The following is a 25425-nucleotide window of genomic DNA, read 5'->3' on the forward strand; positions in this document are numbered from 1 at the left end:
CAAATATACTTTCTGACTGCAATGTGAATGTTTTTAAAATCTTGTACGCAATTGGGGGTATAGCTCAGTGGTAGAGCATTCGACTGCAGATCGAGAGGACCCTGGTTCAAATCCAGGTGCCCCCTTTACCTAGCTTTTAATGTGTAAAGGTACTGAATCAATTTGCAGTTTACAGCTAGTTTGAAACTCAAGCACAGGAAAAGCTAACACAATTAAGAGCAAGAAAACAAAAAAAAGTGAAACTTTAACAACTTCCTGATAGCACAGTTAGAGTGGTAGATTTCATTTTTTTGATAGAGATTTTAACAGAAATCTATAATTTATAGAAGGCAAATATAAAGTACCTACCTAGATTCTCTTAAAATAGTACATTCTTTCCGAAATGGTTAAAAAAGAAGAAGTAGGAGATGCCTTATTGCAATATCAGTCTGAGTTCAATCCCTAATCCCACCAACAGTTCCAGAACCTCAATTTAATTTCTGTCCTTTCTATAGTAATATATTTAGAATAGTATAATATAACTGAACATGAAACATGTGTACTTTAATACTCACCCTCATTGATAATTAAATAAGGAAAGTCATCACTTAAAGAGAGATACTTTAACATTATAAACTTCCTGATAGCACAGTTAGAGTGGCAGATTTCATTTTTTTGATAGAGATTTTTACAGAAATCTATAATTTATAGAAGGCAAATATAAAGGTCCTACCTAGTTTCTCTTAAAAAAGTACTTTCTTTCCCAAATGGTTAAACTGAAGAAGTAGGAGAAGCCTTATTGCAATATCAGTCTGAGTTCAATCCCTAATCCCACCAACAGTTCCAGAACCTCAATTTAATTTGTGTCCTTTCTATAGTAATATATTTAGAATAGTTTAATATAACTGAACATGAAACATGTGTACTTTAATACTCACCCTCTTTGATAATTAAATAATGAATTATTAAGCAATTACATTGCAGTATTCTGGAACTGTTGTTGTAATTGGGGGTTGATCTCAGACTGATTTTGCAACTAGGCCTTTCGAGTTTATGCATCAAACATTAATTTTGAACATCTGAGCCCACAAGCCCAAAAATCAAAATGTCCTATTTTATTAGCAATAATATACTGTTGTCAGCTACTTTTTGAAATAATTTATTTAGTTTGTTGCTAAGAATTTGTATTTTCTTAGTTCTGTTTGGCCTCCCAAAATATAAAGTCACAATATGTCCTGATGTCACTATAACTGACCAAATTGGAGCTTTAGATGATCAAAGTTCCTTTTTGAGTATTCTCCCAGCTTACACCTATGTGAACTCTGCAATCAAGCCCAGATTAATTTCTCCAAAGCATCACCATAAATATACCTATTAATTTTTTATCCTATAAGACAACATATATAGTACAAACACCTATACTTTCTGACTGCAATGTGAATGTTTTTTAAATCTTGTATGAAATTGGGGGTATAGCTCAGTGGTAGAGCATTCAACTGCAGATCGGGAGGTTCCTGGTTCAAATCCAGGTGCCCCCTATACCTAGCTTTTAATGTGTAAAGGTACTGAATCAATTTGCAGTTTACAGCTAGTTTGAAACTCAAGTACAGGAAAAGCTAACACAAGTAAGAGCAAGAAAACCAAAAAAGTGAAACTTTAACATTATATACTTCCTGATAGCACAGTTAGAGTGGTAGATTTCATTTTTTTTATAGAGATTTTTACAGAAATCTATAATTTATAGAAGGCAAATATAAAGGACTTACCTAGTTTCTCTTAAAAAAGTACTTTCTTTCCCAAATGGTTAAACTGAAGAAGTAGGAGAAGCCTTATTGCAATATCAGTCTGAGTTCAATCCCTAATCCCACCAACAGTTCCAGAACCTCGATTTAATTTCTGTCCTTTCTATAGTAATATATGTAGAATAGTATAATATAACTGAACATGAAACATGTGTACTTTAATACTCACCCTCATTGATAATTAAATAAGAAAAAGCATCACTTAAATAGTGATACTTTAACATTATAAACTTCCTGATAGCACAGTTAGAGTGGCAGATTTCATTTTTTTGATAGAGATTTATACAGAAATCTATAATTTATAGAAGGCAAATATAAAGGACCTTCCCAGTTTCTCTTAAAAAAGTACTTTCTTTCCCAAATGGTTAAACTGAAGAAGTAGGAGAAGCCTTATTGCAATATCAGTCTGAGTTCAATCCCTAATCCCACCAACAGTTCCAGAACCTCAATTTAATTTCTGTCCTTTCTATAGTAATATATTTAGAATAGTATATTATAACTGAACATGAAACATGTGTACTTTAATACTCACCCTCTTTGATAATTAAATAATGAATTATTAAGCAATTACATTGCAGTATTCTGGAACTGTTGTTGTAATTGGGGGTTGATCTCAGACTGATTTTGCAACTAGGCCTTTCGAGTTTATGCATCAAACATTAATTTTGAACATCTGAGCCCACAAGCCCAAAACTCAAAATGTCCTATTTTATTAGCAATAATATACTGTTGTCAGGTACTTTTTGAAATAATTTATATAGTTTGTTGCTAAGAATTTGTATTTTCTTAGTTCTGTTTGGCCTCCCAAAATATAAAGTCACAATATGTCCTGATGTCACTATAACTGACCAAATTGGAGCTTTAGATGATCAAAGTTCCTTTTTGAGTATGCTCACAGCTTACACCTATGTGAACTCTGCAATCAAGCCCAGATTAATTTCTCCAAAGCATCACCATAAATATACATATTAATTTTTTATCCTATAAGACAACATATATAGTACAAACACCTATACTTTCTGACTGCAATGTGAATGTTTTTAAAATCTTGTACACAATTTGGGGTATAGCTCAGTGGTAGAGCGTTCGACTGCAGATCGGGAGGTCACTGGTTCAAATCCAGGTGCCCCCTTTACCTAGCTTTTAATGTGTAAAGGTACTGAATCAATTTGCAGTTTACAGCTAGTTTGAAACTCAAGTACAGGAAAAGCTAACACAAGTAAGAGCAAGAAAACAAAAAAAGTGAAACTTTAACATTATATACTTCCTGATAGCACAGTTAGAGTGGCAGATTTCATTTTTTTGATAGAGATTTATACAGAAATCTATATTTATAGAAGGCAAATATAAAGTACCTACCTAGATTCTCTTAAAACAGTACTTTCTTTCCGAAATGGTTAAAAATGAAGAAGTAGGAGAAGCCTTATTGCAATATCAGTCTGAGTTCAATCCCTAATCCCACCAACAGTTCCAGAACCTCGATTTAATTTCTGTCCTTTCTATAGTAATATATTTAGAATAGTATAATATAACTGAACATGAAACATGTGTACTTTAATACTCACCCTCATTGATAATTAAATAAGGAAAAGCATCACTTAAATAGTGATACTTTAACATTATAAACTTCCTGATAGCACAGTTAGAGTGGCAGATTTCATTTTTTTGATAGAGATTTTTACAGAAATCTATAATTTATAGAAGGCAAGTATAAAGGACCTACCTAGTTTCTCTTAAAAAAGTACTTTCTTTCCCAAATGGTTAAAAATGAAGAAGTAGGAGAAGCCTTATTGCAATATCAGTCTGAGTTCAATCCCTAATCCCACCAACAGTTCCAGAACCTCGATTTAATTTCTGTCCTTTCTATAGTAATATATGTAGAATAGTATAATATAACTGAACATGAAACATGTGTACTTTAATACTCAACCTCATTGATAATTAAATAAGGAAAAGCATCACTTAAATAGTGATACTTTAACATTATAAACTTCCTGATAGCACAGTTAGAGTGGCAGATTTCATTTTTTTGATAGAGATTTATACTGAAATCTATAATTTATAGAAGGCAAATATAAAGTACCTACCTAGATTCTCTTAAAATAGTACTTTCTTTCCGAAATGGTTAAAAATGAAGAAGTAGGAGAAGCCTTATTGCAATATCAGTCTGAGTTCAATCCCTAATCCCACAAACAGTTCCAGAACCTCAATTTAATTTCTGTCCTTTCTATAGTAATATATTTAGAATAGTATAATATAACTGAACATGAAACATGTGTACTTTAATACTCACCCTCTTTGATAATTAAATAATGAATTATTAAGCAATTACATTGCAGTATTCTGGAACTGTTGTTGTAATTGTGGGTTGATCTCAGACTGATTTTGCAACTAGGCCTTTCGAGTTTATGCATCAAACATTAATTTTGAACATCTGAGCCCACAAGCCCAAAACTCAAAATGTCCTATTTTATTAGCAATAATATACTGTTGTCAGGTACTTTTTGAAATAATTTATATAGTTTGTTGCTAAGAATTTGTATTTTCTTAGTTCTGTTTGGCCTCCCAAAATATAAAGTCACAATATGTCCTGATGTCACTATAACTGACCAAATTGGAGATTTAGATGATCAAAGTTCCTTTTTGAGTATGCTCACAGTTTACACCTATGTGAACTCTGCAATCAAGCCCAGATTAATTTCTCCAAAGTATCACCATAAATATACCTATTAATTTTTTATCCTATAAGACAACATATATAGTACAAACACCTATACTTTCTGACTGCAATGTGAATGTTTTTAAAATCTTGCACGCAATTTGGGGTATAGCTCAGTGGTAAAGCGTTCCACTGCAGATCGGGAGGTCCCTGGTTCAAATCCAGGTGCCCCCTTTACCTAGCTTTTAATGTGTAAAGGTACTGAATCAATTTGCAGTTTACAGCTAGTTTGAAACTCAAGTACAGGAAAAGCTAACACAAGTAAGAGCAAGAAAACGAAAAAAGGGAAACTTTAACATTATATACTTCCTGATAGCACAGTTAGAGTGGTAGATTTCATTTTTTTGATAGAGATTTATACAGAAATCTATAATTTATAGAAGGCAAATATAAAGGACCTACCTAGTTTCTCTTAAAAAAGTACTTTCTTTCCCAAATGGTTAAAAATGAAGAAGTAGGAGAAGCCTTATTGCAATATCAGTCTGAGTTCAATCCCTAATCCCACCAACAGTTCCAGAACCTCGATTTAATTTCTGTCCTTTCTATAGTAATATATGTAGAATAGTATAATATAACTGAACATGAAACATGTGTACTTTAATACTCACCCTCATTGATAATTAAATAAGGAAAAGCATCACTTAAATAGTGATACTTTAACATTATAAACTTCCTGATAGCACAGTTAGAGTGGCAGATTTCATTTTTTTGATAGAGATTTATACAGAAATCTATAATTTATAGAAGGCAAATATAAAGGACCTTCCCAGTTTCTCTTAAAAAAGTACTTTCATTCCCAAATGGTTAAACTGAAGAAGTAGGAGAAGCCTTATTGCAATATCAGTCTGAGTTCAATCCCTAATCCCACCAACAGTTCCAGAACCTCAATTTTATTTTCTGTCCTTTCTATAGTAATATATTTAGAATAGTATAATATAACTGAACATGAAACATGTGTACTTTAATACTCACCCTCTTTGATAATTAAATAAGGAATTATTAAGCAATTATATTGCAGTGTTCTGGAACTGTTGTTGTAATTTGGGGTTATCCTCAGACTAATTTTGCAACTAGGCCTTTCGAGTTTATGCATCAAACATTAATTTTGAACACCTGAGCCCACAATCCCAAAAATCAAAATGTCCTATTTTATTAGCAATAATATACTGTTGTCAGCTACTATTTGAAACAATTTATATAGGTTTATTGCTAAGAATTTGTATTTTCTTAGTTCTGTTTGGCCTCCCAAAATATAAAGTCACAATATGTCCTGATGTCACTATAACTGACGAAATTGGAGCTTTAGATGATCAAAGTTCCTTTTTGAGCATGCTCACAGCTTACACCTATGTGAACTCTGCAATCAAGCCCAGATTAATAACTCCAAAGCATCACCATAAATATACATATTAATTTTTTATCCTATAAGACAACATATATAGTACAAACACTTATACTTTCTGACTGCAATGTGAATGTGTTTAAAATCTTGTACGCAATTGGGGGTATAGCTTAGTGGTAGAGTATTTGACTGCAGATTAAGAGGTCCCTGGTTCAAATCCAAGTGCTTTTAATGTGTAAGGTACTGAATCAATTTGCAGTTTACAGCTAGTTTGAAACTCAAGTACAGGAAAAGCTAACACAAGTAAGAGCAAGAAAACAAAAAAAGTGAAACTTTAACATTATATACTTCCTGATAGCACAGTTAGAGTGGTAGATTTCTTTTTTTTGATAGAGATTTTAACAGAAATCTATAATTTATAGAAGGCAAATATAAAGTACCTACCTAGATTCTCTTAAAATAGTACTTTCTTTCTGAAATGGTTAAAAATGAAGAAGTAGGAGAAGCCTTATTGCAATATCAGTCTGAGTTCAATCCCTAATCCCACCAACAGTTCCAGAACCTCGATTTAATTTCTGTCCTTTCTATAGTAATATATTTAGAAAAGTATAATATAACTGAACATGAAACATGTGTACTTTAATACTCACCCTCATTGATAATTAAATAAGGAAAAGCATCACTTAAATAGTGATACTTTAACATTATACTCTTCCTGATAGCACAGTTAGAGAGGCAGATTTCATTTATTTGAAAGCGATTTTTAAAGAAAACTTTAATTTATAGAAGGCAAATATAAAGGACCTACCTAGTTTCTCTTAAAAAAGTACTTTCTTTCCCAAATGGTTAAACTGAAGAAGTTGCAGAAGGCTTATTGCAATATCAGTCTGAGTTCAATCCCTAATCCCACCAACAGTTCCAGAACCTCAATTTAATTTCTGTCCTGTCTATAGTAATATATTTAGAATAGTATAATATAACTGAACATGAAACATGTGTACTTTAATACTCACCCTCATTGATAATTAAATTAGGAAAAGCATCACTTAAATAATGATACTTTAACATTATACTCTTCCTGATAGCACAGTTAGAGTGGCAGATTTCATTTATTTGAAAGCGATTTTTAAAGAAAACTATAATTTATAGAAGGCAAATATAAAGGACCTACCTAGTTTCTCTTTAAAAAGTACTTTCTTTCCCAAATGGTTAAACTGAAAAAGTAGGAGAACCCTTATTGCAATATCAGTCTGAGTTCAATCCCTAATCCCACCAACAGTTCCAGAACCTCGATTTAATTTCTGTCCTTTGTATAGTAATATATTTAGAAAAGTATACTATAACTGAACATGAAACATGTGTACTTTAATACTCACCCTCATTGATAATTAAATAAGGAAAAGCATCACTTAAATAGTGATACTTTAACATTATAAACTTCCTGATAGCACAGTTAGAGTTGTAGATTTCATTTTTTTATAGAGATTTTTACAGAAATCTATAATTTATAGAAGGCAAATATAAAGGACCTACCTAGTTTCTCTTAAAAAAGTACTTTCTTTCCCAAATGGTTAAACTGAAGAAGTAGGAGAAGCCTTATTGCAATATCAGTCTGAGTTCAATCCCTAATCCCACCAACAGTTCCAGAACCTCAATTTAATTTCTGTCCTTTCTATAGTAATATATTTAGAATAGTATAATATAACTGAACATGAAACATGTGTACTTTAATACTCACCCTCATTGATAATTAAAAAAGGAAAAGCATCACTTAAATAGTGATACTTTAACATTATAAACTTCCTGATTGCACAGTTAGAGTGGCAGATTTTATTTTTTTATAGAGATTTTTACAGAAATCTATATTTTATAGAAGGCAAATATAAAGGACCTACCTAGTTTCTCTTAAAAAAGTACTTTCTTTCCCAAATGGTTAAACTGAAGAAGTAGGAGAAGCCTTATTGCAATATCAGTCTGAGTTCAATCCCTAATCCCACCAACAGTTCCAGAACCTCAATTTAATTTCTGTCCTTTCTATAGTAATATATTTATAATAGTATAATATAACTGAACATGAAACATGTGTACTTTAATACTCACCCTCTTTGATAAATAAATAAGAAATTATTAAGCAATTATATTGCAGTGTTCTGGAACTGTTGTTGTAATTGGGGGTTAATCTCAGACTAATTTTGCAGCTAGGCCATTCGAGTTTATGCATCAAACATTAATTTTGAACACCTGAGCCCACAAGCCCAAAAATCAAAATGTCCTGTTTTATTAGCAATAATATACTGTTGTCAGCTACTTTTTGAAATAATTTATATAGGTTTATTGCTAAGAATTTGTATTTTCTTAGTTCTGTTTGGCCTCCCAAAATTTAAAGTCACAATATGTCCTGATGTCACTATAACTGACGAAATTGGAGCTTTAGATGATCAAAGTTCCTTTTTGAGCATGCTCACAGCTTACACCTATGTGAACTCTGCAATCAAGCCCAGATTAATAACTCCAAAGCATCACCATAAATATACATATTAATTTTTATCCTATAAGACAACATATATAGTACAAACAAATATACTTTCTGACTGCAATGTGAATGTTTTTAAAATCTTGTACGCAATTGGGGGTATAGCTCAGTGGTAGAGCATTCGACTGCAGATCGAGAGGACCCTGGTTCAAATCCAGGTGCCCCCTTTACCTAGCTTTTAATGTGTAAAGGTACTGAATCAATTTGCAGTTTACAGCTAGTTTGAAACTCAAGCACAGGAAAAGCTAACACAATTAAGAGCAAGAAAACAAAAAAAAGTGAAACTTTAACAACTTCCTGATAGCACAGTTAGAGTGGTAGATTTCATTTTTTTGATAGAGATTTTAACAGAAATCTATAATTTATAGAAGGCAAATATAAAGTACCTACCTAGATTCTCTTAAAATAGTACATTCTTTCCGAAATGGTTAAAAAAGAAGAAGTAGGAGATGCCTTATTGCAATATCAGTCTGAGTTCAATCCCTAATCCCACCAACAGTTCCAGAACCTCGATTTAATTTCTGTCCTTTCTTTAGTAATATATTTAGAATAGTATAATATAACTGAACATGAAACATGTGTACTTTAAAACTCACCCTCATTGATAATTAAATTAGGAAAAGCATCACTTAAATAATGATACTTTAACATTATACTCTTCCTGATAGCACAGTTAGAGTGGCAGATTTCATTTATTTGAAAGCGATTTTTAAAGAAAACTATAATTTATAGAAGGCAAATATAAAGGACCTACCTAGTTTCTCTTTAAAAAGTACTTTCTTTCCCAAATGGTTAAACTGAAAAAGTAGGAGAACCCTTATTGCAATATCAGTCTGAGTTCAATCCCTAATCCCACCAACAGTTCCAGAACCTCGATTTAATTTCTGTCCTTTGTATAGTAATATATTTAGAAAAGTATACTATAACTGAACATGAAACATGTGTACTTTAATACTCACCCTCATTGATAATTAAATAAGGAAAAGCATCACTTAAATAGTGATACTTTAACATTATAAACTTCCTGATAGCACAGTTAGAGTTGTAGATTTCATTTTTTTATAGAGATTTTTACAGAAATCTATAATTTATAGAAGGCAAATATAAAGGACCTACCTAGTTTCTCTTAAAAAAGTACTTTCTTTCCCAAATGGTTAAACTGAAGAAGTAGGAGAAGCCTTATTGCAATATCAGTCTGAGTTCAATCCCTAATCCCACCAACAGTTCCAGAACCTCAATTTAATTTCTGTCCTTTCTATAGTAATATATTTAGAATAGTATAATATAACTGAACATGAAACATGTGTACTTTAATACTCACCCTCATTGATAATTAAAAAAGGAAAAGCATCACTTAAATAGTGATACTTTAACATTATAAACTTCCTGATTGCACAGTTAGAGTGGCAGATTTTATTTTTTTATAGAGATTTTTACAGAAATCTATATTTTATAGAAGGCAAATATAAAGGACCTACCTAGTTTCTCTTAAAAAAGTACTTTCTTTCCCAAATGGTTAAACTGAAGAAGTAGGAGAAGCCTTATTGCAATATCAGTCTGAGTTCAATCCCTAATCCCACCAACAGTTCCAGAACCTCAATTTAATTTCTGTCCTTTCTATAGTAATATATTTATAATAGTATAATATAACTGAACATGAAACGTGTACTTTAATACTCACCCTCTTTGATAAATAAATAAGAAATTATTAAGCAATTATATTGCAGTGTTCTGGAACTGTTGTTGTAATTGGGGGTTAATCTCAGACTAATTTTGCAGCTAGGCCATTCGAGTTTATGCATCAAACATTAATTTTGAACACCTGAGCCCACAAGCCCAAAAATCAAAATGTCCTGTTTTATTAGCAATAATATACTGTTGTCAGCTACTTTTTGAAATAATTTATATAGGTTTATTGCTAAGAATTTGTATTTTCTTAGTTCTGTTTGGCCTCCCAAAATTTAAAGTCACAATATGTCCTGATGTCACTATAACTGACGAAATTGGAGCTTTAGATGATCAAAGTTCCTTTTTGAGCATGCTCACAGCTTACACCTATGTGAACTCTGCAATCAAGCCCAGATTAATAACTCCAAAGCATCACCATAAATATACATATTAATTTTTATCCTATAAGACAACATATATAGTACAAACAAATATACTTTCTGACTGCAATGTGAATGTTTTTAAAATCTTGTACGCAATTGGGGGTATAGCTCAGTGGTAGAGCATTCGACTGCAGATCGAGAGGACCCTGGTTCAAATCCAGGTGCCCCCTTTACCTAGCTTTTAATGTGTAAAGGTACTGAATCAATTTGCAGTTTACAGCTAGTTTGAAACTCAAGCACAGGAAAAGCTAACACAATTAAGAGCAAGAAAACAAAAAAAAGTGAAACTTTAACAACTTCCTGATAGCACAGTTAGAGTGGTAGATTTCATTTTTTTGATAGAGATTTTAACAGAAATCTATAATTTATAGAAGGCAAATATAAAGTACCTACCTAGATTCTCTTAAAATAGTACATTCTTTCCGAAATGGTTAAAAAAGAAGAAGTAGGAGAGGCCTTATTGCAATATCAGTCTGAGTTCAATCCCTAATCCCACCAACAGTTCCAGAACCTCAATTTAATTTCTGTCCTTTCTATAGTAATATATTTAGAATAGTATAATATAACTGAACATGAAACATGTGTACTTTAATACTCACCCTCATTGATAATTAAATAAGGAAAGTCATCACTTAAAGAGTGATACTTTAACATTATAAACTTCCTGATAGCACAGTTAGAGTGGCAGATTTCATTTTTTTGATAGAGATTTTTACAGAAATCTATAATTTATAGAAGGCAAATATAAAGGTCCTACCTAGTTTCTCTTAAAAAAGTACTTTCTTTCCCAAATGGTTAAACTGAAGAAGTAGGAGAAGCCTTATTGCAATATCAGTCTGAGTTCAATCCCTAAACCCACCAACAGTTCCAGAACCTCAATTTAATTTGTGTCCTTTCTATAGTAATATATTTAGAATAGTTTAATATAACTGAACATGAAACATGTGTACTTTAATACTCACCCTCTTTGATAATTAAATAATGAATTATTAAGCAATTACATTGCAGTATTCTGGAACTGTTGTTGTAATTGGGGGTTGATCTCAGACTGATTTTGCAACTAGGCCTTTCGAGTTTATGCATCAAACATTAATTTTGAACATCTGAGCCCACAAGCCCAAAAATCAAAATGTCCTATTTTATTAGCAATAATATACTGTTGTCAGCTACTTTTTGAAATAATTTATTTAGTTTGTTGCTAAGAATTTGTATTTTCTTAGTTCTGTTTGGCCTCCCAAAATATAAAGTCACAATATGTCCTGATGTCACTATAACTGACCAAATTGGAGCTTTAGATGATCAAAGTTCCTTTTTGAGTATTCTCCCAGCTTACACCTATGTGAACTCTGCAATCAAGCCCAGATTAATTTCTCCAAAGCATCACCATAAATATACCTATTAATTTTTTATCCTATAAGACAACATATATAGTACAAACACCTATACTTTCTGACTGCAATGTGAATGTTTTTTAAATCTTGTATGAAATTGGGGGTATAGCTCAGTGGTAGAGCATTCAACTGCAGATCGGGAGGTTCCTTGTTCAAATCCAGGTGCCCCCTATACCTAGCTTTTAATGTGTAAAGGTACTGAATCAATTTGCAGTTTACAGCTAGTTTGAAACTCAAGTACAGGAAAAGCTAACACAAGTAAGAGCAAGAAAACCAAAAAAGTGAAACTTTAACATTATATACTTCCTGATAGCACAGTTAGAGTGGTAGATTTCATTTTTTTGATAGAGATTTATACAGAAATCTATAATTTTAGAAGGCAAATATAAAGGACCTACCTAGTTTCTCTTAAAAAAGTACTTTCTTTCCCAAATGGTTAAAAATGAAGAAGTAGGAGAAGCCTTATTGCAATATCAGTCTGAGTTCAATCCCTAATCCCACCAACAGTTCCAGAACCTCGATTTAATTTCTGTCCTTTCTATAGTAATATATGTAGAATAGTATAATATAACTGAACATGAAACATGTGTACTTTAATACTCACCCTCATTGATAATTAAATAAGAAAAAGCATCACTTAAATAGTGATACTTTAACATTATAAACTTCCTGATAGCACAGTTAGAGTGGCAGATTTCATTTTTTTGATAGAGATTTATACAGAAATCTATAATTTATAGAAGGCAAATATAAAGGACCTTCCCAGTTTCTCTTAAAAAAGTACTTTCTTTCCCAAATGGTTAAACTGAAGAAGTAGGAGAAGCCTTATTGCAATATCAGTCTGAGTTCAATCCCTAATCCCACCAACAGTTCCAGAACCTCAATTTAATTTCTGTCCTTTCTATAGTAATATATTTAGAATAGTATATTATAACTGAACATGAAACATGTGTACTTTAATACTCACCCTCTTTGATAATTAAATAAGGAATTATTAAGCAATTATATTGCAGGGTTCTGGAACTGTTGTTGTAATTGGGGGTTAATCTCAGACTAATTTTGCAACTAGGCCATTCGAGTTTATGCATCAAACATTAATTTTGAACACCTGAGCCCACAATCCCAAAAATCAAAATGTCCTATTTTATTAGCAATAATATAGTGTTGTCAGCTACTATTTGAAATAATTTATATAGGTTTATTGCTAAGAATTTGTATTTTCTTAGTTCTGTTTGGCCTCCCAAAATTTAAAGTCACAATATGTCCTGATGTCACTATAACTGATGAAATTGGAGCTTTAGATGATCAAAGTTCCTTTTTGAGCATGCTCACAGCTTACACCTATGTGAACTCTGCAATCAAGCCCAGATTAATAACTCCAAAGCATCACCATAAATATACATATTAATTTTTTATCCTATAAGACAACATATATAGTACAAACACCTATACTTTCTGACTGCAATGTGAATGTTTTTAAAATCTTGTACGCAATTGTGGGTATAGCTTAGTGGTAGAGCATTTGACTGCAGATCAAGAGGTCCCTGGTTCAAATCCAGGTGTCCCCTTTACCTAGCTTTTAATGTGTAAAGGTACTGAATCAATTTGCAGTTTACAGCTAGTTTGAAACTCAAGTACAGGAAAAGCTAACACAAGTAAGAGCAAGAAAACAAAAAAAGTGAAACTTTAACATTATATACTTCCTGATAGCACAGTTAGAGTGGTAGATTTCATTTTTTTGATAGAGATTTTAACAGAAATCTATAATTTATAGAAGGCAAATATAAAGTACCTACCTAGATTCTCTTAAAATAGTACTTTCTTTCCGAAATGGTTAAAAATGAAGAAGTAGGAGAAGCCTTATTGCAATATCAGTCTGAGTTCAATCCCTAATCCCACCAACAGTTCCAGAACCTCGATTTAATTTCTGTCCTTTCTATAGTAATATATTTAGAATAGTATAATATAACTGAACATGAAACATGTGTACTTTAATACTCACCCTCATTGATAATTAAATAAGGAAAAGCATCACTTAAATAGTGATACTTTAACATTATACTCTTCCTGATAGCACAGTTAGAGTGGCAGATTTCATTTATTTGAAAGCGATTTTTAAAGAAAACTATAATTTATAGAAGGCAAATATAAAGGACCTACCTAGTTTCTCTTTAAAAAGTACTTTCTTTCCCTAAGGGTTAAACTGAAAAAGTAGGAGAACCCTTATTGCAATATCAGTCTGAGTTCAATCCCTAATCCCACCAACATTTCCAGAACCTCGATTTAATTTCTGTCCTTTGTATAGTAATATATTTAGAATAGTATACTATAACTGAACATGAAACATGTGTACTTTAATACTCACCCTCATTGATAATTAAATAAGGAAAAGCATCACTTAAATAGTGATACTTTAACATTATAAACTTCCTGATAGCACAGTTAGAGTGGCAGATTTCATTTTTTTGATCGAGATTTTTACAGAAATCTATAATTTATAGAAGGCAAATATAAAGGACCTACCTAGTTTCTCTTAAAAAAGTACTTTCTTTCCCAAATGGTTAAACTGAAGAAGTTGCAGAAGCCTTATTGCAATATCAGTCTGAGTTCAATCCCTAATCCCACCAACAGTTCCAGAACCTCAATTTAATTTCTGTCCTTTCTATAGTAATATATTTAGAATAGTATATTATAACTGAACATGAAACATATGTACTTTAATACTCACCCTCTTTGATAATTAAATAAGGAATTATTAAGCAATTATATTGCAGCGTTCTGGAACTGTTGTTGTAATTGGGGGTTAATCTCAGACTAATTTTGCAACTAGGCCATTCGAGTTTATGCATCAAACATTAATTTTGAACACCTGAGCCCACAATCCCAAAAATCAAAATGTCCTATTTTATTAGCAATAATATAGTGTTGTCAGCTACTATTTGAAATAATTTATATAGGTTTATTGCTAAGAATTTGTATTTTCTTAGTTCTGTTTGGCCTCCCAAAATTTAAAGTCACAATATGTCCTGATGTCACTATAACTGATGAAATTGGAGCTTTAGATGATCAAAGTTCCTTTTTGAGCATGCTCACAGCTTACACCTATGTGAACTCTGCAATCAAGTCCAGATTAATAACTCCAAAGCATCACCATAAATATACATATTAATTTTTTATCCTATAAGACAACATATATAGTACAAACACCTATACTTTCTGACTGCAATGTGAATGTTTTTAAAATCTTGTACGCAATTGTTGGTATAGCTTAGTGGTAGAGCATTTGACTGCAGATCGAGAGGTCCCTGGTTCAAATCCAGGTGCCCCCTTTACCTAGCTTTTAATGTGTAAAGGTACTGAATCAATTTGCAGTTTACAGCTAGTTTGAAAGTCAAGTACAGGAAAAGCTAACACAAGTAAGAGCAAGAAAACAAAAAAAGTGAAACTTTAACATTATATACTTCCTGATAGCACAGTTAGAGTGGTAGATTTCATTTATTTGATAGAGATTTATACAGAATTCTATAATTTATAGAAGGCAAATATAAAGGACCTACCTAGTTTCTCTTAAAAAAGTACTTTCTTTCCCAAATGGTTAAAAACGAAGAAGTAGGAGAAGCCTTATTGCAATATCAGTCTGAGTTCAATCCCTAATCCCACCAACAGTTCCAGAACCTCGATTTAATTTCTGTCCTTTCTTTAGTAATATATTTAGAATAGTATAATATAACTGAACATGAAACATGTGTACTTTAAAACTCACCCTCATTGATAATTAAATTAGGAAAAGCATCACTTAAATAATGATACTTTAACATTATACTCTTCCTGATAGCACAGTTAGAGTGGCAGATTTCATTTATTTGAAAGCGATTTTTAAAGAAAACTATAATTTATAGAAGGCAAATATAAAGGACCTACCTAGTTTCTCTTTAAAAAGTACTTTCTTTCCCAAATGGTTAAACTGAAAAAGTCGTAGAACTCTTATTGCAATATCAGTCTGAGTTCAATCCCTAATCCCACCAACAGTTCCAGAACCTCAATTTAATTTCTGTCCTTTGTATAGTAATATATTTAGAAAAGTATACTATAACTGAACATGAAACATGTGTACTTTAATACTCACCCTCATTGATAATTAAATAAGGAAAAGCATCACTTAAATAGTGATACTTTAACATTTTAAACTTCCTGATAGCACAGTTAGAGTGGTAGATTTCATTTTTTTTATAGAGATTTTTACAGAAATCTATAATTTATAGAAGGCAAATATAAAGGACCTACCTAGTTTCTCTTAAAAAAGTACTTTCTTTCCCAAATGGTTAAACTGAAGAAGTAGGAGAAACCTTATTGCAATATCAGTCTGAGTTCAATCCCTAATCCCACCAACAGTTCCAGAACCTCAATTTAATTTTTTGTCCTTTCTATAGTAATATATGTAGAATAGTATAATATAACTGAACATGAAACATGTGTACTTTAATACTCACCCTCATTGATAATTAAATAAGGAAAAGCATCACTTAAATAGTGATACTTTAACATTATAAACTTCCTGATAGCACAGTTAGAGTGGCAGATTTCATTTTTTTGATAGAGATTTATACAGAAATCTATAATTTATAGAAGGCAAATATAAAGGACCTTCCCAGTTTCTCTTAAAAAAGTACTTTCATTCCCGAATGGTTAAACTGAAGAAGTAGGAGAAGCCTTATTGCAATATCAGTCTGAGTTCAATCCCTAATCCCACCAACAGTTCCAGAACCTCAATTTAATTTCTGTCCTTTCTATAGTAATATATTTAGAATAGTATAATATAACTGAACATGAAACATGTGCACTTTAATACTCACCCTCTTTGATAATTAAATAAGGAATTATTAAGCAATTATATTGCAGGGTTCTGGAACTGTTGTTGTAATTGGGGGTTAATCTCAGACTAATTTTGCAACTAGGCCATTCGAGTTTATGCATCAAACATTAATTTTGAACACCTGAGCCCACAATCCCAAAAATCAAAATGTCCTATTTTATTAGCAATAATATACTGTTGTCAGCTACATTTTAAAATAATTTATATAGGTTTATTGCTAAGAATTTGTATTTTCTTAGTTCTGTTTGGCCTCCCAAAATTTAAAGTCACAATATGTCCTGATGTCACTATAACTGACGAAATTGGAGCTTTAGATGATCAAAGTTCCTTTTTGAGCATGCTCATAGCTTACACCTATGTGAACTCTGCAATCAAGCCCAGATTAATAACTCCAAAGCATCACCATAAATATACATATTAATTTTGTATCCTATAAGACAACATATATAGTACAAACACCTATACTTTCTGACTGCAATGTGAATGTTTTTAAAATCTTGTACGCAATTGGAGGTATAGCTTAGTGGTAGAGCATTTGACTGCAGATCAAGATGTCCCTGGTTCAAATCCAGGTGCCCCCTTTACCTAGCTTTTAATGTGTAAAGGTACTGAATCAATTTGCAGTTTACAGCTAGTTTGAAACTCAAGTACAGGAAAAGCTAACACAAGTAAGAGCAAGAAAACAAAAAAAGTGAAACTTTAACATTATATACTTCCTGATAGCACAGTTAGAGTGGTAGATTTCTTTTTTTTGATAGAGATTTTAACAGAAATCTATAATTTATAGAAGGCAAATATAAAGGACCTACCTAGATTCTCTTAAAATAGTACTTTCTTTCCAAAATGGTTAAAAATGAAGAAGTAGGAGAAGCCTTATTGCAATATCAGTCTGAGTTCAATCCCTAATCCCACCAACAGTTCCAGAACCTCGATTTAATTTCTGTCCTTTCTATAGTAATATATTTAGAATAGTATAATATAACTGAACATGAAACATGTGTACTTTAATACTCACCCTCATTGATAATTAAATAAGGAAAAGCATCACTTAAATAGTGATACTTTAACATTATACTCTTCCTGATAGCACAGTTAGAGTGGCAGATTTCATTTATTTGAAAGCGATTTTTAAAGAAAACTATAATTTATAGAAGGCAAATATAAAGGACCTACCTAGTTTCTCTTTAAAAAGTACTTTCTTTCCCTAAGGGTTAAACTGAAAAAGTAGGAGAACCCTTATTGCAATATCAGTCTGAGTTCAATCCCTAATCCCACCAACATTTCCAGAACCTCGATTTAATTTCTGTCCTTTGTATAGTAATATATTTAGAATAGTATACTATAACTGAACATGAAACATGTGTACTTTAATACTCACCCTCATTGATAATTAAATAAGGAAAAGCATCACTTAAATAGTGATACTTTAACATTATAAACTTCCTGATAGCACAGTTAGAGTGGCAGATTTCATTTTTTTGATCGAGATTTTTACAGAAATCTATAATTTATAGAAGGCAAATATAAAGGACCTACCTAGTTTCTCTTAAAAAAGTACTTTCTTTCCCAAATGGTTAAACTGAAGAAGTTGCAGAAGCCTTATTGCAATATCAGTCTGAGTTCAATCCCTAATCCCACCAACAGTTCCAGAACCTCAATTTAATTTCTGTCCTTTCTATAGTAATATATTTAGAATAGTATATTATAACTGAACATGAAACATATGTACTTTAATACTCACCCTCTTTGATAATTAAATAAGGAATTATTAAGCAATTATATTGCAGCGTTCTGGAACTGTTGTTGTAATTGGGGGTTAATCTCAGACTAATTTTGCAACTAGGCCATTCGAGTTTATGCATCAAACATTAATTTTGAACACCTGAGCCCACAATCCCAAAAATCAAAATGTCCTATTTTATTAGCAATAATATAGTGTTGTCAGCTACTATTTGAAATAATTTATATAGGTTTATTGCTAAGAATTTGTATTTTCTTAGTTCTGTTTGGCCTCCCAAAATTTAAAGTCACAATATGTCCTGATGTCACTATAACTGATGAAATTGGAGCTTTAGATGATCAAAGTTCCTTTTTGAGCATGCTCACAGCTTACACCTATGTGAACTCTGCAATCAAGTCCAGATTAATAACTCCAAAGCATCACCATAAATATACATATTAATTTTTTATCCTATAAGACAACATATATAGTACAAACACCTATACTTTCTGACTGCAATGTGAATGTTTTTAAAATCTTGTACGCAATTGTGGGTATAGCTTAGTGGTAGAGCATTTGACTGCAGATCGAGAGGTCCCTGGTTCAAATCCAGGTGCCCCCTTTACCTAGCTTTTAATGTGTAAAGGTACTGAATCAATTTGCAGTTTACAGCTAGTTTGAAAGTCAAGTACAGGAAAAGCTAACACAAGTAAGAGCAAGAAAACAAAAAAAGTGAAACTTTAACATTATATACTTCCTGATAGCACAGTTAGAGTAGTAGATTTCATTTATTTGATAGAGATTTATACAGAATTCTATAATTTATAGAAGGCAAATATAAAGGACCTACCTAGTTTCTCTTAAAAAAGTACTTTCTTTCCCAAATGGTTAAAAACGAAGAAGTAGGAGAAGCCTTATTGCAATATCAGTCTGAGTTCAATCCCTAATCCCACCAACAGTTCCAGAACCTCGATTTAATTTCTGTCCTTTCTTTAGTAATATATTTAGAATAGTATAATATAACTGAACATGAAACATGTGTACTTTAAAACTCACCCTCATTGATAATTAAATTAGGAAAAGCATCACTTAAATAATGATACTTTAACATTATACTCTTCCTGATAGCACAGTTAGAGTGGCAGATTTCATTTATTTGAAAGCGATTTTTAAAGAAAACTATAATTTATAGAAGGCAAATATAAAGGACCTACCTAGTTTCTCTTTAAAAAGTACTTTCTTTCCCAAATGGTTAAACTGAAAAAGTCGTAGAACTCTTATTGCAATATCAGTCTGAGTTCAATCCCTAATCCCACCAACAGTTCCAGAACCTCAATTTAATTTCTGTCCTTTGTATAGTAATATATTTAGAAAAGTATACTATAACTGAACATGAAACATGTGTACTTTAATACTCACCCTCATTGATAATTAAATAAGGAAAAGCATCACTTAAATAGTGATACTTTAACATTTTAAACTTCCTGATAGCACAGTTAGAGTGGTAGATTTCATTTTTTTTATAGAGATTTTTACAGAAATCTATAATTTATAGAAGGCAAATATAAAGGACCTACCTAGTTTCTCTTAAAAAAGTACTTTCTTTCCCAAATGGTTAAACTGAAGAAGTAGGAGAAGCCTTATTGCAATATCAGTCTGAGTTCAATCCCTAATCCCACCAACAGTTCCAGAACCTCAATTTAATTTTTTGTCCTTTCTATAGTAATATATGTAGAATAGTATAATATAACTGAACATGAAACATGTGTACTTTAATACTCACCCTCATTGATAATTAAATAAGGAAAAGCATCACTTAAATAGTGATACTTTAACATTATAAACTTCCTGATAGCACAGTTAGAGTGGCAGATTTCATTTTTTTGATAGAGATTTATACAGAAATCTATAATTTATAGAAGGCAAATATAAAGGACCTTCCCAGTTTCTCTTAAAAAAGTACTTTCATTCCCGAATGGTTAAACTGAAGAAGTAGGAGAAGCCTTATTGCAATATCAGTCTGAGTTCAATCCCTAATCCCACCAACAGTTCCAGAACCTCAATTTAATTTCTGTCCTTTCTATAGTAATATATTTAGAATAGTATAATATAACTGAACATGAAACATGTGCACTTTAATACTCACCCTCTTTGATAATTAAATAAGGAATTATTAAGCAATTATATTGCAGGGTTCTGGAACTGTTGTTGTAATTGGGGGTTAATCTCAGACTAATTTTGCAACTAGGACATTCGAGTTTATGCATCAAACATTAATTTTGAACACCTGAGCCCACAATCCCAAAAATCAAAATGTCCTATTTTATTAGCAATAATATACTGTTGTCAGCTACTATTTGAAATAATTTATATAGGTTTATTGCTAAGAATTTGTATTTTCTTAGTTCTGTTTGGCCTCCCAAAATTTAAAGTCACAATATGTCCTGATGTCACTATAACTGACGAAATTGGAGCTTTAGATGATCAAAGTTCCTTTTTGAGCATGCTCATAGCTTACACCTATGTGAACTCTGCAATCAAGCCCAGATTAATAACTCCAAAGCATCACCATAAATATACATATTAATTTTGTATCCTATAAGACAACATATATAGTACAAACACCTATACTTTCTGACTGCAATGTGAATGTTTTTAAAATCTTGTACGCAATTGGAGGTATAGCTTAGTGGTAGAGCATTTGACTGCAGATCAAGATGTCCCTGGTTCAAATCCAGGTGCCCCCTTTACCTAGCTTTTAATGTGTAAAGGTACTGAATCAATTTGCAGTTTACAGCTAGTTTGAAACTCAAGTACAGGAAAAGCTAACACAAGTAAGAGCAAGAAAACAAAAAAAGTGAAACTTTAACATTATATACTTCCTGATAGCACAGTTAGAGTGGTAGATTTCTTTTTTTTGATAGAGATTTTAACAGAAATCTATAATTTATAGAAGGCAAATATAAAGGACCTACCTAGATTCTCTTAAAATAGTACTTTCTTTCCAAAATGGTTAAAAATGAAGAAGTAGGAGAAGCCTTATTGCAATATCAGTCTGAGTTCAATCCCTAATCCCACCAACAGTTCCAGAACCTCGATTTAATTTCTGTCCTTTCTATAGTAATATATTTAGAATAGTATAATATAACTGAACATGAAACATGTGTACTTTAATACTCTCCCTCTTTGATAATTAAATAAGGAATAATTAAGCAATTACATTGCAGTATTCTGGAACTGTTGTTAAATTTGGGGGTTGATCTCAGACTGATTTTGCAACTAGGCCATTCGAGTTTATGCATCAAACATTAATTTTGAACATCTGAGACCACAAGCCCAAAAATCAAAATGTCCTATTTTATTAGCAATAATATACTGTTGTCAGCTACTTTTTGAAATAATTTATATAGGTTTGTTACTAAGAATTTGAGCTTTCTTAGTTCTGTTTGGTCTCCCAAAATATAAAGTCACAATATGTCCTGATGTCACTATAACTGACCAAATTGGAGCTTTAGATGATCAAAGTTCCCTTTTGAGCATGCTCACAGCTTACATCTATGTGAACTCTGCAATCAAGCCCAGATTAATAACTCCAAAGCATCACCATAAATATACATATTAATTTTTTATCCTATAAGACAACATATATAGTACAAACACCTATACTTTCTGACTGCAATGTGAATGTTTATAAAATCTTGTATGCAATTGGGGGTATAGCTCAAAGGTACAGCATTTGATTGCAGATTGAGAGGTTCCTGGTTCAAATCCAGGTGCACCCTTTACCTAGCTTTTAAAGTGTAAAGGTACTGAATCAATTTGCAGTTTACAGCTAGTTTGAAACTCAAGTACAGGAAAAGCTAACACAAGTAAGAGCAAGAAAACAAAAAAAAGTGAAACTTTAACATTATATACTTCCTGATAGCACAGTTAGAGTGGTAGATTTCATTTATTTGATAGAGATTTATACAGAAATCTATAATTTATAGAAGGCAAATATAAAGGACCTACCTAGTTTCTCTTAAAAAAGTACTTTCTTTCCCAATTGTTAAAAATGAAGAAGTAGGAGAAGCCTAATTGCAATATCAGTCTGAGTTCAATCCCTAATCCCACCAACAGTTCCAGAACCTCGATTTAATTTCTGTCCTTTCTATAGTAATATATGTAGAATAGTATAATATAACTGAACATGAAACATGTGTACTTTAATACTCACCCTCATTGATAATTAAATAAGGAAAAGCATCACTTAAATAGTGATACTTTAACATTATAAACTTCCTGATAGCACAGTTAGAGCGGCAGATTTCATTTTTTTGAAAGAGATTCATACAGAAATCTATAATTTATAGAAGGCAAATATAAAGGACCTACCTAGTTTCTCTTAAAAAAGTACTTTCTTTCCCAAATGGTTAAAAACGAAGAAGTAGGAGAAGCCTTATTGCAATATCAGTCTGAGTTCAATCCCTAATCCCACCACCTTCGATTTAATTTCTGTCCTTTCTATAGTAATATATTTAGAATAGTATAATTTAACTGAACATGAAACATGTGTACTTTAAAACTCACCCTCATTGATAATTAAATAAGGAAAAGCATCACTTATATAGTGATACTTTTACATTATACTCTTCCTGATAGCACAGTTAGAGAGGCAGATTTCATTTATTTGAAAGCGATTTTTAAAGAAAACTTTAATTTATAGAAGGCAAATATAAAGGACCTACCTAGTTTCTCTTAAAAAAGTACTTTCTTTCCCAAATGGTTAAACTGAAGAAGTAGGAGAAGCCTTATTGCAATATCAGTCTGAGTTCAATCCCTAATCCCACCAACAGTTCCAGAACCTCAATTTAATTTCTGTCCTTTCTATAGTAATATATTTAGAATAGTATAATATAACTGAACATGAAACATGTGTACTTTAATACTCACCCTCTTTGATAATTAAATAATGAATTATTAAGCTATTACATTGCAGTATTCTGGAACTGTTGTTGTAATTGGGGGTTGATCTCAGACTGATTTTGCAACTAGGCCTTTCGAGTTTATGCATCAAACATTAATTTTGAACATCTGAGCCCACAAGCCCAAAAATCAAAATGTCCTATTTTATTAGCAATAATATACTGTTGTCAGCTACTTTTTGAAATAATTTATATAGGTTTGTTACTAAGAATTTGAGCTTTCTTAGTTCTGTTTGGTCTCCCAAAATTTAAAGTCACAATATGTCCTGATGTCACTATTACTGATGAAATTGGAGCTTTAGATGATCAAAGTTCCTTTTTGAGCATGCTCACAGCTTACACCTATGTGAACTCTGCAATCAAGCCCAGATTAATAACTCCAAAGCATCACCTTAAATATACATATTAACTTTTTATCCTATAAGACAACATATATAGTACAAACACCTATACTTTCTGACTGCAATGTGAATGTTTTTCAAATCTTGAATGCAATTGGGGGTATAGCTCAGAGGTAGAGCATTTGATTGCAGATTGAGAGGTTCCTGGTTCAAATCCAGGTGCCCCCTTTACCTAGCTTTTAATGTGTAAAGCTACTGAATCAATTTGCAGTTTACAGCTAGTTTGAAAGTCAAGTACAGGAAAAGCTAACACAAGTAAGAGCAAGAAAACAAAAAAAGTGAAACTTTAACATTATATACTTCCTGATAGCACAGTTAGAGTGGTAGATTTCATTTATTTGATAGAGATTTATACAGAATTCTATAATTTATAGAAGGCAAATATAAAGGACCTACCTAGTTTCTCTTAAAAAAGTACTTTCTTTCCCAAATGGTTAAAAACGAAGAAGTAGGAGAAGCCTTATTGCAATATCAGTCTGAGTTCAATCCCTAATCCCACCAACAGTTCCAGAACCTCGATTTAATTTCTGTCCTTTCTTTAGTAATATATTTAGAATAGTATAATATAACTGAACATGAAACATGTGTACTTTAAAACTCACCCTCATTGATAATTAAATTAGGAAAAGCATCACTTAAATAATGATACTTTAACATTATACTCTTCCTGATAGCACAGTTAGAGTGGCAGATTTCATTTATTTGAAAGCGATTTTTAAAGAAAACTATAATTTATAGAAGGCAAATATAAAGGACCTACCTAGTTTCTCTTTAAAAAGTACTTTCTTTCCCAAATGGTTAAACTGAAAAAGTCGAAGAACTCTTATTGCAATATCAGTCTGAGTTCAATCCCTAATCCCACCAACAGTTCCAGAACCTCAATTTAATTTCTGTCCTTTGTATAGTAATATATTTAGAAAAGTATACTATAACTGAACATGAAACATGTGTACTTTAATACTCACCCTCATTGATAATTAAATAAGGAAAAGCATCACTTAAATAGTGATACTTTAACATTTTAAACTTCCTGATAGCACAGTTAGAGTGGTAGATTTCATTTTTTTTATAGAGATTTTTACAGAAATCTATAATTTATAGAAGGCAAATATAAAGGACCTACCTAGTTTCTCTTAAAAAAGTACTTTCTTTCCCAAATGGTTAAACTGAAGAAGTAGGAGAAGCCTTATTGCAATATCAGTCTGAGTTCAATCCCTAATCCCACCAACAGTTCCAGAACCTCAATTTAATTTTTTGTCCTTTCTATAGTAATATATTTAGAATAGTATAATATAACTGAACATGAAACATGTGTACTTTAATACTCACCCTCTTTGATAATTAAATAAGGAATTATTAAGCAATTATATTGCAGTGTTCTGGAACTGTTGTTGTAATTGGGGGTTAATCTCAGACTAATTTTGCAACTAGGCCATTCGAGTTTATGCATCAAACATTAATTTTGAACACCTGAGCCCACAAGCCCAAAAATCAAAATGTCCAATTTTATTAGCAATAATATACTGTTGTCAGCTACTTTTTGAAATAATTTATATAGGTTTATTGCTAAGAATTTGTATTTTCTTAGTT

The 25425-nt window shown here is 31.6% G+C and overlaps 14 non-coding genes across 14 annotated transcripts; all 14 read left to right on the forward strand.

Annotated features, from left to right (window-relative positions):
• The first annotated feature begins 53 nt into the window (after positions 1 to 53).
• Positions 54 to 125, forward strand: TRNAC-GCA (transfer RNA cysteine (anticodon GCA)). Its single transcript has one exon. It is a non-coding gene; the product is annotated as a tRNA-Cys (tRNA).
• A 1320-nt stretch (positions 126 to 1445) lies between these two features.
• TRNAC-GCA (transfer RNA cysteine (anticodon GCA)) lies at positions 1446 to 1517 on the forward strand. Its single transcript has one exon. It is a non-coding gene; the product is annotated as a tRNA-Cys (tRNA).
• Positions 1518 to 2841: 1324 nt separating this feature from the next.
• Positions 2842 to 2913, forward strand: TRNAC-GCA (transfer RNA cysteine (anticodon GCA)). The gene has a single exon. It is a non-coding gene; the product is annotated as a tRNA-Cys (tRNA).
• A 1689-nt stretch (positions 2914 to 4602) lies between these two features.
• Positions 4603 to 4674, forward strand: TRNAC-GCA (transfer RNA cysteine (anticodon GCA)). The gene has a single exon. It is a non-coding gene; the product is annotated as a tRNA-Cys (tRNA).
• A 1327-nt stretch (positions 4675 to 6001) lies between these two features.
• Positions 6002 to 6073, forward strand: TRNAC-GCA (transfer RNA cysteine (anticodon GCA)). Its single transcript has one exon. It is a non-coding gene; the product is annotated as a tRNA-Cys (tRNA).
• A 2397-nt stretch (positions 6074 to 8470) lies between these two features.
• On the forward strand, positions 8471 to 8542 carry TRNAC-GCA (transfer RNA cysteine (anticodon GCA)). Its single transcript has one exon. It is a non-coding gene; the product is annotated as a tRNA-Cys (tRNA).
• Positions 8543 to 10584: 2042 nt separating this feature from the next.
• On the forward strand, positions 10585 to 10656 carry TRNAC-GCA (transfer RNA cysteine (anticodon GCA)). The gene has a single exon. It is a non-coding gene; the product is annotated as a tRNA-Cys (tRNA).
• A 1320-nt stretch (positions 10657 to 11976) lies between these two features.
• TRNAC-GCA (transfer RNA cysteine (anticodon GCA)) lies at positions 11977 to 12048 on the forward strand. The gene has a single exon. It is a non-coding gene; the product is annotated as a tRNA-Cys (tRNA).
• Positions 12049 to 13373: 1325 nt separating this feature from the next.
• On the forward strand, positions 13374 to 13445 carry TRNAC-GCA (transfer RNA cysteine (anticodon GCA)). Its single transcript has one exon. It is a non-coding gene; the product is annotated as a tRNA-Cys (tRNA).
• Positions 13446 to 15134: 1689 nt separating this feature from the next.
• On the forward strand, positions 15135 to 15206 carry TRNAC-GCA (transfer RNA cysteine (anticodon GCA)). Its single transcript has one exon. It is a non-coding gene; the product is annotated as a tRNA-Cys (tRNA).
• A 2053-nt stretch (positions 15207 to 17259) lies between these two features.
• On the forward strand, positions 17260 to 17331 carry TRNAC-GCA (transfer RNA cysteine (anticodon GCA)). Its single transcript has one exon. It is a non-coding gene; the product is annotated as a tRNA-Cys (tRNA).
• Positions 17332 to 19020: 1689 nt separating this feature from the next.
• Positions 19021 to 19092, forward strand: TRNAC-GCA (transfer RNA cysteine (anticodon GCA)). Its single transcript has one exon. It is a non-coding gene; the product is annotated as a tRNA-Cys (tRNA).
• A 2053-nt stretch (positions 19093 to 21145) lies between these two features.
• TRNAC-GCA (transfer RNA cysteine (anticodon GCA)) lies at positions 21146 to 21217 on the forward strand. The gene has a single exon. It is a non-coding gene; the product is annotated as a tRNA-Cys (tRNA).
• A 2714-nt stretch (positions 21218 to 23931) lies between these two features.
• TRNAC-GCA (transfer RNA cysteine (anticodon GCA)) lies at positions 23932 to 24003 on the forward strand. The gene has a single exon. It is a non-coding gene; the product is annotated as a tRNA-Cys (tRNA).
• Positions 24004 to 25425: the final 1422 nt, after the last annotated feature.

Source organism: Taudactylus pleione, unplaced genomic scaffold (genome assembly GCF_031769625.1).
Source record: "Taudactylus pleione unplaced genomic scaffold, aTauple2 ptg000021l, whole genome shotgun sequence".
Lineage (NCBI taxonomy): Eukaryota > Metazoa > Chordata > Amphibia > Anura > Myobatrachidae > Taudactylus > Taudactylus pleione.